At 44.6% G+C, this 11,742-nt stretch overlaps 1 long non-coding RNA gene across 3 annotated transcripts; it reads right to left on the reverse strand.

Annotated features, from left to right (window-relative positions):
* Nucleotides 1-5,444: 5,444 nt before the first annotated feature.
* On the reverse strand, nucleotides 5,445-11,662 carry LOC308474687. Of its 3 annotated transcripts, none has more exons than XR_013984836.1 (4): nucleotides 11,567-11,662; nucleotides 7,954-8,044; nucleotides 7,325-7,396; nucleotides 5,445-5,663 (listed from the first exon to the last, which is right to left on the reverse strand). It is a non-coding gene; the product is annotated as an uncharacterized lncRNA (long non-coding RNA). The 3 variants fall into 3 exon arrangements; XR_013984837.1 differs by lacking the exon at nucleotides 11,567-11,662 and adding an exon at nucleotides 11,362-11,476; XR_013984838.1 differs by lacking the exon at nucleotides 11,567-11,662 and adding an exon at nucleotides 8,698-8,726.
* Between the last annotated feature and the right edge of the window lie 80 nt (nucleotides 11,663-11,742).

An 11,742-nucleotide genomic window follows, 5' to 3' on the forward strand; every position in this document is an offset into this window, starting at 1 on the left:
CTTTCGCTGTCAGACTTTTATGTTTGTGTGCTCCTGCGTTAGATGTGGTTTTGAGCAAAACTGCCTTTGGACATGTCCGTGTGTCCTGACTTTTAATGGTTTTTAAGATTTTTAGCTGCAGTGTTTAAGATAATACTGTATGACTAAGCACTGGTTAGTGGGAGGATGGAAGATTGAATGTTGAAAGGCAGTGTGCTTTGAAAAAGATTACTGCACTCAATGGTTAATTTTAAACGACTGCTTTTAAAGGCAGAATCCAGTCTCAAACCATGCAAAAGCATAAAGGTGTTGCATGTAAGAAAATGAATTAGATTTATTTGATTTCAAAAGTGATTGAAAATACAAGCTACTGTAAGGTAATGATAGTTTTACAACTGACACTCCAAGTTATGTAACTGGTCACATTACATTTCTAATTCCTCATCATCTCATCTCTGCTCAGAGATCAAGATAGGACAGAGCTAAAAGAAAACTTTGGTAGAGAATTCATGAAGAGTGCATTATGTATGGATTTATTTAGTTTTGGATATATGCTGATCTACATTAGAAAAGGAAGTAGTAGGCTCTCTGTAGAATTGGAATGTTTCCAGGGTCAGCTGGTGGTTTTTGAAGGGGGACAGACCAGATGTCGGCAGCAGCTTCATCTCTGGCAGGTCCTCCACCTCTCCTTGTCCATCACTCTCCAGGTGGCACTTGTAAAAAGTACGGACCATTTGGGCAGCATGATGTTAAGTCGTCATCAGAATCTGCAATGTTGGGACCTCTTTCATTTCCTGTCACATACCTGTTTCCCCCAATTTCCAGTTCAGCTTTTTTTCTGAGTTATGGTGTCCAAACCCTGGAACACAGCTCTTTATATAGCAAAGTGCTGCAGTTGGCTGCAAAAATTTGCAAAATTCCATGCAGATATAGGTTTCTTTTTTCCCTTTTTTTTTAGAGGCACACACTTACAGGGCGCCGCCTCCTGTCCCTGCCTTGGCTGACAAGTGATATACAAATGCATTGGATAAGTAAGGAGTGCTAGGTTATTTTTTGCTGGATTTCTTCTATGTCTAGCCAGAGCTATCAAGTTGATAAGGAATGAATTAAGTCATGCAATCTTAACAAACAGTAGCAATGAAGCAACAGTTCTAATAAGAGCCCATCTCATGTTTGCAGCACACAAGCAAGCCGTTCTACATCTTCTGCTGCTGCATGCCCTTGTTTACACGCACACATTCTCTTACATGGGCACACCAAAAGCTCTTGCATATATTTGTGTTTATGCAAATAGATGTGCAGTGGGCAGTAGTGTAAAGGAGACCTGTGTGAAATGAGGCCAAAGGTTTCAGGTCACTTGCCCCTCTTGGTGAAAGGACTAAAGGCCTTTAAAGTGAAAGGAAGATTCAAGGAAAGGGGTATTCCCCCTTGTTGTCGTGGTCCTGCAGCCTCTGTCTAACAACTTCCTTATGCCAGGTTGTGGGGGTTTTTTTCCAGCCTGAGAGCTGCATTCCTTTCAAGGGAAAATGTGCAGGGGCCACACACCAGTTGTCAATGTGGTCAGAGGCAAAAGTAGCCACTAAGAAGTGCTAGGTGGAAGAAAATAGGGGTGGGTGGGTGGGTGTAAAAGAAGGTCTTGGTGCTCATTGGAGAATGCTGCCAGTCAGTGCAGATAATACAGAGTTAGATGGACCAATTGCCTGACTTGAGATGTCCCTTGTTTTAGTTTCTAACTTTTTAAAGCTGCAACATACGTGAATACACACTTTTCTTGCTTATTCATTATTGAAAGCGCTTTGTGATTCTTGAGATTAACTGATCAGAAACAGTAATTGTGCTTGAACTTTATAGCTTGAAGTCATGATAAATACTGTGTGTGAAAGATGGAAATTAGGATGGAATTGTGCAGAGGGCAATTAACTGGCCTTGAGCCTTGACAGTGTCCAAATTTTCTACCATTCTCTGTCACACACATGTATTGATGTATACTGACCATTGTTGGTACAATCCAATGTGTCTGATGTTGGTTAGCAATTCTGGAATTATTTAAGCCACCACACATGGATTTTAAACAACTTGAATGCTACTTAGATTAAAGACCTAGGCTTGCTGGAATGACCCCTTTTCCCCTTCATATACTCCTCTTGTGTACCTCTTGTGTACTGTACTGGGAGAAAATCTGAGCCCTAAATTGTTTCCTAATCCATTTAGTTTAGCATTAGTGTTTCTTCTTTCTCTGTTGTGAAACTGCTGTTGTCAAATTGGCTGCCCTGCAACTGCTCAGAACTGTTTGTGCTCCTCTTATCTGGGCCAGTAGAGGCAAAGTGGCTGAGAAATCTTCAGCTGTGTGCTTGGAATGTTATTAGAAATCTGTTGTTTGTCTAGAAAATAGCTTGGAATTGGGAAGTAAGAAATGGGTGCTTGCAGAATGGTTTGTGCTTGCTGATTTTATTGTGAAATGATTATGGCCAAGGTCTGCAAGCCTTAAGGGTAGATTAATCAACAAAACAATCAGTTGATGAATCATTAAGATGTACACTAAATGATGAAAGCCTAAAGACATATTTCAGGACTGGCCCCGCTATTGGGCAGACGGCCACCTCAGGTGACAAAGCTGGGGGTAGGGGGCAGGGCAGGCAGGGAGTAGCAGCCACACAGCCTACCCTGTGTCTCCTTAAGTTAGCCAGCTGCCCTCCTGTACAGTAGAGGAAGATGTCTCATTGCAACTATTGATACAAGATTCAACTGCCAGTCTCATCAGTTTCTGTAATTTGAACTGGGTGGGGTGTGGAAGCATCTTCTCTCTCACCTCAGATAGGAAAAAATCTTTGTCTACGCCCAGGTACATATGAACATTTCATCTTCTTAAAGGGGCAATAATATAGACCTCTTAAGTATTTTTATTTTCATATGATTTATAAAGAATATATTTGTGTGTATGTGTGTGTGTGTGTGTGTGTGTGTGTGAGAGAGAGAGAGAGAGAGAGAGAGAGAGAGAGAGACAGAGAGAGAGAGAGAGAGAGAGAGAGAGAGAGAGAATATATATGAGTCTTACTGAACCAGGCCAGTGGCTCATAGTTCAGGATCCTGTTTTCACAGTGACCAACCGGATTCCCATGAGAAGAAGCCTGTAAGCAGGACTTGAGTGCAACAGCCCTTGTGCTTACAATCAAGTTTCTGTTGTGCCCACTATGTCTCTGCAGTAAGGCCAAGCACTCCGGCTTCCCCAGCTTGGTTCAGATGCATCTAGCATTAGCATATGAACATCTTTATATGGAGTCTCTCTCTAAATATGTCTGGCACATGCATTTTTCAGCTGCACTGGCTCCCGGTGGAGTACAGGATCAGGTTTAAGGTGCTGAGTTTAACCTTTAAAGCCCTATATGGCCTAGGACCCTCGTACCCACGGGACCACCTCTCCTGGTATGTCCCACGGAGGACCTTACGGTCTTCAAACAAAAACATCTTGGAGGTCCCGGGCCACAGAGAGGTTAGGCTGGCCTCAACCAGAGCCTGGGCTTTTTCAGCTGTGGCCCCGATCTGGTGGAACACTCTGTCACAAGAGACTAGGGCCCTGTGGGACTTGACATCTTTCCGCAGGGCCTGCAAGACAGGGCTGTTCCACCAGGCCTTTGGCCAAGGCACAGTCTGACCGCCTCCTTTGGTAATCCTCATAGAACTCTAGCCCAATGGTTGCCATTAATTTGATTTTGAATTGATTTTAGAATGAATTGATTTTAGAATGCTGTGTTACTTTTATTGTTGTTAGCCGCTCTGAGCCCAGCTTTGGCTGGGGAGGGCGGGATATAAATAAAAATTTATTATTGTTGTTGTTGTTGGCCTCTTTGAATTACTATGGCTGTGCCACTGCACTCTCAATGCCTAGTTCTAGCTCTTCCACAACTGAATCATAGAATTGTAGAGTTGGAAGGGACCACAAGGGTCATCTAGTCCAACCTCCTGCGATGGCTAGAATGTTTTGTCCAACATGGGGCTTCAATCCATGGCCCTGAGATTAAGAGTCTTGTGCTCTACTGACTGAGCTATCCCAGGTCATATTCTTAAACATTTTCTGATTCCAAACTAGGGACTCTTCAGCTCCTGTCAACTTCACCTCTGCAATCGGTCTAAAAGATGCTCTACCACATATTTTATTTTAAGCTCCACCTGTCTGATTCCATCCACGTTCAAGTACAGCTCATCATTTTGTACAGGGCCAGCTTGTCCCCAAACATACCCATCTTGCCTAACAAATCCAAACCCCTCATCCCAGCACCACTGTCTTATCCATGCATTGAGGCTCTGCAAGTACAATGGGTGGTGGCATTTCAGAAAAAATGCACATTTGAAGGTCCTGGCTTCAGTACTAATTTTAGCAGCTAAAACTCCAGTATGTGGGAATTCCTTATCAGGCAAGTGGTTGTGAAAAAGGATTGCTATCGATAGAAAGTTTGAAAAAGCAACAACTCCATGGGGTTAGTATGTATGAAATACCCCAAAGTGATTTAACAATAAAACCAGCAATAAATATAAATAAAACAATTTCAAATCCAATAAAAATACAGATTGGGATAAAATTCTCTGGGTAAAAGGCTTGTTGAAAAAGAAAGGTGCTGAAAATACAATAGAGATGGCAGCTCTCTGAGATGTGGGGAGGGGGGTCATTCTAAAGGGCAGGTTCTGCCAGAAAAAGGGCCTGGTTCCTATATCTGACAGAAAAGAGCTCATGAAGAGGCACCTGCAGGAGCACTTCTGCAGCGTGCAGTGATTGGCTGGGTATAAAAGTGATGAAAAGGATCCTTTACGTCAGTACATTAGTACCAATATCTTGAACATAGACCAAGGTCTAAGTAGTCAATCAGTTAGTGGATTTAATGGATCTAATTGTTCAAGTTATTGATCTTAGATCCATTAACTGATTTATTATTTGCATAAATCGTTATAATTTACCTAATTGTTCATCTTATGGTGAACTTGTAGACTCCTGGGCTTTCACTTGTAGAGCCAGCATCCTTGGATTCAAACACCTGCATTACATTGTGTGTGTGTGTGTGTGTGTGTGTGTGTGTGTGTGTGAGTCAGTGTCCTTGGGCTTTCTTCTGTTTTGTGTTGTCCACTCAATCTATGTCTGTCTCTCAGGACTCAGAAATTGTGGGATATCACGTGGCTTAACTTTTGTTCTCAAGATAATCCAGGCAGTTTTGTAGAGACCACAAAGGCATTTTCAGCATAGTGAAGCAGCATTCCATATCTGTGTGTGTGGGAAGCTCACATTCTTGAATCTTGAAGCATTTTGTGCAGAGTTGAAGATTTGTGTCTAAATGTCATTGCAATTCCTGCTCTGTGGAAGCAGGGCCAGTCGAGTGTGTGTGTGTGTGGGGGGGTGATATATGTATACTGCACAATTCTCTAAGGCATAAGAAGCTTCATGTGAAAACTCAAATTAGAAAAATGCACCCTCAGCATTATCTTTTCCCAGCAGGGTTTATTGACCCAATGTACAGTCCATTCACTTTGCTGGTTTAGAAGAGAAGCTTGTTCAGCAGTCACTAGGTTCCCTAAGCCCACAAATACTTTGACTACCAGACATATTGACAGTACACTCAGCTCAGCTGGAACTCTGTATATGCTCTGGAACTCTGTGTTTGTTTTGGCTTGGCTCTGACCAAAAGAGCATGGTGTCACTGCAGAGGAATTAGAGGAAACAGCACTGTTTTAAATAGAATCTCCTGCAGCAGTTGCCCACAATGCAGGTACAAGCCTCATTAGTCCCTGGAACCAGTACCATATTGAATGCATACATATACCTCCATTCAGCAATTCATTAACTCTGAGAAAGAAAAGTCTCCACCAATAACTGGATTTAGTCTAGATTTGCATTGCTTAAGCCAGGCATGGCCAAACTTGGCCCTCCAGCTGTTTTGGGACTACAACTACCATCATCCCTAGCTAACAGGAACAGTGGTCAGGAATGATGGGAATTGTAGTCCCAAGACAACTGGAGGGCCAAGTTTGGCCATGTCTGGCTTAAGTAATATCTTCACTTTTCCACACAAGGGTTACCTCAGTCACTTGGTTGTGAGTTTTTATTGATTAGAGATCCCTTGTAACCTCCCTGATACACCACAGCAAGAAAGTTGCACTGCAGTGCCTGGTGACAGCTCACTACCTGTGTCTTTTGTATTATTATTAATAATTTGATGTATTACCCAGCTTTCACCATAAGATCCCAGGGTGTGGGACATAGCAATTTAAAACACGTTAAAATCAGTGTAACACAAATTGTTGTCACTTCTGTCTACTTCTATCTTTAATGAGCTCACCCTTTTTGTTAGAGCTAACACTAGTGCTCTGGCCTATCTAGATCTCTTAAGCTTGCCTCCTCTCCCTGCCTCTCAACCATATATGCTGTTTTCTTTGGATTACTCAGGATCCTGGTGGGAATAACAAGCCAGTGGTATCTCAGCATGAAAGCTTTTTCTGTTTTCTTAACTTTATTGTGAGGTTTTGAAGTAGGCAGTTTGGACAGGCATGATGGCCGACTTACTGACCTCATCAGTGTCTATTGAGGGCATCCTTTCAGGAGTAGAGAAAATTTCATGCTTATTTTATCTAATTCAGAGTTTCCTTACAATTCCCATCATTGCTGACCATTGGTCCTGCTAGCTAGGGATGATGGAAATTGTAGCCCAAAAACAGCTGGAGACCCAAGTTTGGGAAACCCCGATCTACTTGTTAAACTGCTGCAATTTGCAGTTTAAATTGCTGTCAGAAACTCTGAATTCAGTCACAACTGGGCACTCGCAAATCATGGTAAAACTCAGGAGACTACTACTCTTTATTATCTCTTTCAAGGAGGGTAATTATTTGCATATCATGTCTCCTTCATATTTCTATCTTTCCCATTTCTGTAGTATAAGGTAAAGGGACCCCTGACCATTAGGTTCAGTCGTGACCCACTCTGGGGTTGTGGTGCTCATCTCACTTTATTGGCCAAGGGAGCCGGCATACAGCTTCCGGGTCATGTGGCCAGCATGACTAAGCCACTTCTGGCAAACCAGAGCAGCACACAGAAACGCCGTTTACCTTCCCACCGGAGCAGTACCTATTTCTCTACTTGCACTTTGATGTGCTTTCGAACTGCTAGGTTGGCAGGAGCAGGGACCGAGCAACGGGAGCTCACTCCATCGTGGGGATTCAAACCGCTGACCTTCTGATCGGCAAGTCCTAGGCTCTGTGGTTTAACCCACAGAGGCCCCCCACGTCCCATAATTGTCCCTAAATTCTTGTGTATGTATAGACACGTTGGTAGATCTGTTAGCATACACACATGAAGTTGTCTTACTTCTGAGATCACAGTAGTCAAGTTATTTATGCTGACATCAATGGCGTGAGCATCAGTTTCTCTTGTAGACCTCTGAAAGAATGTAATCTTGAATCAGATGCTGTATGTGTCTCATAGAAGCTTCAGGGTGAGTAAATTAAAGAACCCCTCCCTCAGTGCTGCTTCCCATATAAAATGAACTGCCCAAACAGAACTTATTTGCAGGTGGTAAAGTTAGGAGGTGGTGGGATTCACTGAATATTCTTTGGAGACGGCATTGGTGGGGATGGAATTCTCCAACATTTTTGAGATAGTCAAAATAGAAAAGAAAATTTATATGAAACTTATTTTATGATAAATCTTGGTTCATTTAATACTGAATGAAACTGTTAGATCATATTGGGGGCGGGAGGAAGCAGCAGGCGAAGAGGAGGGAGATTGGAAGGAGCAGGAGTCAAGTCTATTGCTTTCTTCAGCAAGATTAAAGTAATATTAAACAATCTGCACCAATTTACTCAGTGGCAGATATAGACTTTTTTTTGGCCAAATATTCTCTGAGCCAGTGCGTAGGCAGTGAAAAGCTATGTGTGTGACCTCTGTTGCTGTTTACCCTGAGGAAATAAGTGGGGAAAAGAGACCTTTGTACATACTTTGACTCCTGCAGCAGTGAATAAGTGGCAGGATCTTCCAGTAGTTTTCCAGTTCAAGATACGTTGATTCAAAATGCTGATCAGTGTGTCCCTATCAAGAAAGGGTACAGCTTAGTTATCCCTTATGGTACAGCCACTGTCACATTTGCCCTCCTTAAGCACAGATAGCTTGAAAAACAGTGTGAGCATTTGTATGTGGGAGGGTGGTAGTGGAACACTGGAGAGGGAAAAAAGGAGTTGCATTCAGGGGCTTAATAAGAACAGAACTGCACTTTTGCCCCAAAGACATGCGTAAATCTGCAAAGCCGTAAGTGATTTGATGCTTCAGCGCTTTAATGTAAACTGGAGAAAGGACAGGAAATGAAACAAGATTACGTTGTAATGGCAGATTAATGGCCCTGCAGGTTTTAAATTCAGCAGCCCCATTCTCTGCTTGTTTTAAGTTTCAGAACAAGGAGTAATTGTTTGAAAGAATCTCTGCAATGGGTGAGGGTGGGAGGTGGCACATAAGAGAACTCCATTATTATCTTGTACCTATGAAAGATTTGACCTTTGAGGGCAATGCTAAACAGCAGTGGGAGGAAAAAATAGTTTCGTTGCACAAATCCTCACTGCTTTCTGCTTTATATGTGCTATCAAACCTTGCTTGCTAGGCCAGCTGCAGGCATTTTGCTGCCTGAGGTGACGGACAAGAGGGAGTCCCCTCCCAATTGCATGTACCGAAAGTAGCCAGACTGATCTTACTTCAACAATGGCAACAGGACTGAATCCTCCACATTTGAGGGCAGCAGGTTAGCTTAGCGGGTGCAGGGCAAGCTATGCATCGTACACACAGCCCTGTCTTCCCAACAACGTGCCTTCACTCCCCTGCCTCCATTTTGATCCCTGTATGGGACAGCTGCATATTCTTGCATTGCAGGGGATTGGGCTAGATGATCCAGAGGATCCCTTGCAACTCTAGAATTCTAAGATCTGCTGCCTGAGACAGCCATCTCACCCTACCTAACAGTGGGGCCAATCCTGCAGCATCAATGGCCAAAGAGCTTTGCAAGCATGGAGCTGTTTCTTTATGGCTCCTTGTGTTAACACTTGTTCATTTCTTGTAAAGCAACATAATTCAGCTGGTCAGATACAATTTAAAGTTGCTAATACAGCAAAATAAATTAGTTGTAAATCTGTTCAGCTTTAATAAACGAAAACCTGGGCTGCAATCCTGTGCCTACTTACAAGGGAATGTGGCCCTTGATAGTGCTCATTTCTAACCAATCCTGTGCATGCCTGCAAAAGGATTTGAATCTTGAAGGGAATGGAAAGGGAGCCAGTATAAAGATGCATTTTTTTGCTTAGGAAATAGTCCAGCTGATTGTGTGTGTGACATGCCAGATGAGGAAGAGTAATCCAGCTGAGGAAGTGGAACTGGGTCACTGAATTTTGCTCATAGGCTCCCTGGACCTCTTGTGTAATTTGGGTTCCCTCTGACCCCGCTGTTTACAACCTGCCTCCAACGGACTGTAACCTATGCAGACTCATGTCATGATAGATTTGTTAAACCTTTAAGGCAGGGGTCAGCAACCTTTTTCAGCCGTGGGCCAGTCCACTGTCCCTCAGACCATGTGGTGGGCCAGACTATATTTTTTGGGGGGGGGAATGAACTCCTATGCCCCACAAATAACCCAGAGATGCATTTTAAATAAAAGCACACATTCTACTCATGCAAAAACAGCAGGCAGGCCCCACGAATAACCCAGAGATGTATTTTAAAGAAAAGGACACATTCTACTCATGTAAAAACATGCTGATTCCCACACCATCTGCGGGCCAGATTGAGAAGGCGATTGGGCCACATCTGGCCCACGGGCCTTAGGTTGCCTACCCCTGCTTTAAAGCACCACAGAAGTTTCCCTTCTTCAGCATTTGAATCGCAATGCCTGGGAATAAACCCATTGACAGGCAGGTATTCAATTGATCAGGAACTTCACAAGGAGGGAGGAAAGCAGCAAGTCTTCACAGGAACACAGGAAGCTGCTTTGTACCGATCGACCCATTGGCCCATCTAGTCTGGTATGGTCTACACTGACCAGCAGCAGCTCTCCAGGGTTTCATGCAGGGGCCTCTCCCAGCCCTACCTGCAGTTGCCAGGGGTTGAAACTGGGACCTTCTGCATGGATGGGTATACATGTGGCATGCCACATCTGAATGTTTCTCCCACATCAAATGACAAAGGAACAAAGTGCGGAATAAAGGTTGTTGTAGGAATTTATGTATAGGTTGGGGGGGGGTGGTGGTTGCCCCTCCAGCAGATATCATGCACCTGCCGCCCACTACCAAAACCAGCACAATCACTTTTGTGATTTGTCCTCACAAAACACTTCATCACAGTTTCTTCCTATCTATTTAAAGGGCCTTTGTTGCAAGATACCAAATGTAACAATTCACTGATAAATGTATCTATGTACTGGCTCACTGGGAAAACTTCAGAAATTCATATAGACATGTGAGCTCAGCTACTCAGCAGCCCCTCTGCCTGAATCCTGGCATCCTGATACCTGAGTGCCAGACAGGTAGGCATTCCAGAAATAACAAACCCAGATGAAGACAAAAGGGTGTGATTAACTTGGCTGGGAAACAGGGAAATGTAAATATGTTTTTTGTTACACTTGGTGGGTGTTTGGTGGAGGGCAAGGAGAACCATGGGGCAGGGTCCAGGATGCTCAGAGCCACCAGACCTCCCCTTTCATGATGTAACCATGATGTATTAGTGATGGAGTTTGAGGGGGGTGTAACATGGGGATTAACGGACATGGGTTGCACTGTGGGTTAAACCACACAGCCTAGGACTTGCCGATCAGAAGGTTGGCGGTTCGAATCCCCGCAATGGGGTGAGCTCCCATTGTTCAGTCCCAGCTCCTGCCAACTTAGCAGTTCGAAAGCACGTCAAAGTGCAAGTAGATAAATAGGTACCGCTCCAGCGCGAAGGTAAACGGCGTTTCTGTGCGCTGCTCTGGTTTGCCAGAAGCGGCTTAGTCATGCTGGCCACATGACCCGGAAGCTGTACGCCGGCTCCCTTGGCCAAAAAAGCGAGATGAGCACCGCAACCCCAGAGTTGGTCATGACTGGACCTAATGGTCAGGGGTCCCTTTACCTTTAACATGGGGATTAGCAGCTAATAAAAGTTTGGGGGCTCTTTTGTTTGGGGCTTCCATCTTGTTCCACCTTGTGGCAGGTGGGAGTCCTGTCGTGACAGTCTTCAATAAAGACCAAACCTACTGGCTGCTGTTTTGCTCTGGTATTCCTGGCTGGTGCCCTTGTTTTTTGTCCAAGGGAGCCCTCAGATTTCTCCGTGAACAAGGTCCACATGGGGGTTCTGCTGTCCCTGTGTATCCTGCCCCCTGAGGCCCCCAACCTCACCTTGCTTCATGGTGGCCAGGCCCTGCTTGAGAAGTCCCTACTTCCTAACCCCCCCCCCCCCAAGCATAGAGGTGCTTTTCGCCTCAGGCCCTTCCAAAAGGCGCCAAAATCCCCACCACTCCCATCAAACAAAAACAAATCCTAGGGAGTGACTGCGCCTGCGCCCAGATGGCTCGAGCTGGCCAGACGAGTAGGCGGAGCTTACCCATCCCGCTCCCGCTCCCGCCTCACTCCAGTTCCTTAGATGCACCTCGTCAGGGAGCTGAAAAGCGCTCTTTCTCTCTGTCGGTCGACGTTGGATGCGCATGCGCATTCCCCTTCTCGTCGCGCGCTGGTGGCTTTTGACAGTTAAAAAAGGAGCGCGAGGGCCGGGCGGGAGGG

The sequence above is a fragment of the Podarcis pityusensis genome (genome assembly GCF_964106645.2).
Source record: "Podarcis pityusensis genome assembly, chromosome: 3".
Taxonomy (NCBI): Eukaryota; Metazoa; Chordata; class Lepidosauria; order Squamata; family Lacertidae; genus Podarcis; species Podarcis pityusensis.